Here is a 940-nt window from a genome sequence, read left to right on the forward strand (position 1 = left end):
TCAGTTAGGAGTCACCTGAACAGCTATTTCTAAGCGTTTGCGTCAAATGGGAAAAATCCAAACACTTGGAAGGGACCCCCACATGTGTTGACCGAACACAACCTAGGTCAACGTATGAACACGTGCCTTTTACTGCTTGTCCGGCAACAAAAAAAGGACTTCTTGGGGAGAATTGTGACGGGTGATGAAAAGTATATTTTTTACGAGAATCCCAAACGTAAAAAGTCGTGGGTAGATCCCGGATAATCCAGTACATCAACGCCAAAACAGAACATCCACTTGAAGAAGATACTCCTGTGTATCTGATGGGACATGAACGGTGTGCTTTATTACTAACTCCGGGAAAAAGGTCAGACGGTGACTGCGGAACGCTACAGCCGATAACTGGACAAACTGAGCGAAGAACTTGATCGGAAAAGGCCATTTACTGGGCAAGGAACCAGGCAAGTCATACTGCTGCATAACAATGCTCGACCTCACATTGCTCGTGCGACTCAGAAGACCNACATGAACGGTGTGCTTTATTACTAACTCCGGGAAAAAGGTCAGACGGTGACTGCGGAACGCTACAGCCGATAACTGGACAAACTGAGCGAAGAACTTGATCGGAAAAGGCCATTTACTGGGCAAGGAACCAGGCAAGTCATACTGCTGCATAACAATGCTCGACCTCACGTTGCTCGCGTGACTCACAAGGAACACTAGGTAGGTGTCCGCCCACGATTTTGATGAAACTTGAATATGTTATAGAGGACTCAAAACTAAGTGCCACGTATTTTTTTTTATCGGCCCATGCGCGCGTTTAGGGGGTGAAACAGGCCTCTGAAGTTGACCACCTCCCGGGGTATTTCTTCAATTGCGCACATAGGGAGAATATTTAGACAAATTTTTTGCAATATAACGGGAAGCTCATGGAAAATGATTAAGATAGAAATTGAAA

Source organism: Diachasma alloeum, unplaced genomic scaffold (assembly GCF_001412515.2).
Source record: "Diachasma alloeum isolate Michigan unplaced genomic scaffold, Dall2.0 Dall_scaffold_01264, whole genome shotgun sequence".
NCBI classification, from domain to species: Eukaryota; Metazoa; Arthropoda; class Insecta; order Hymenoptera; family Braconidae; genus Diachasma; species Diachasma alloeum.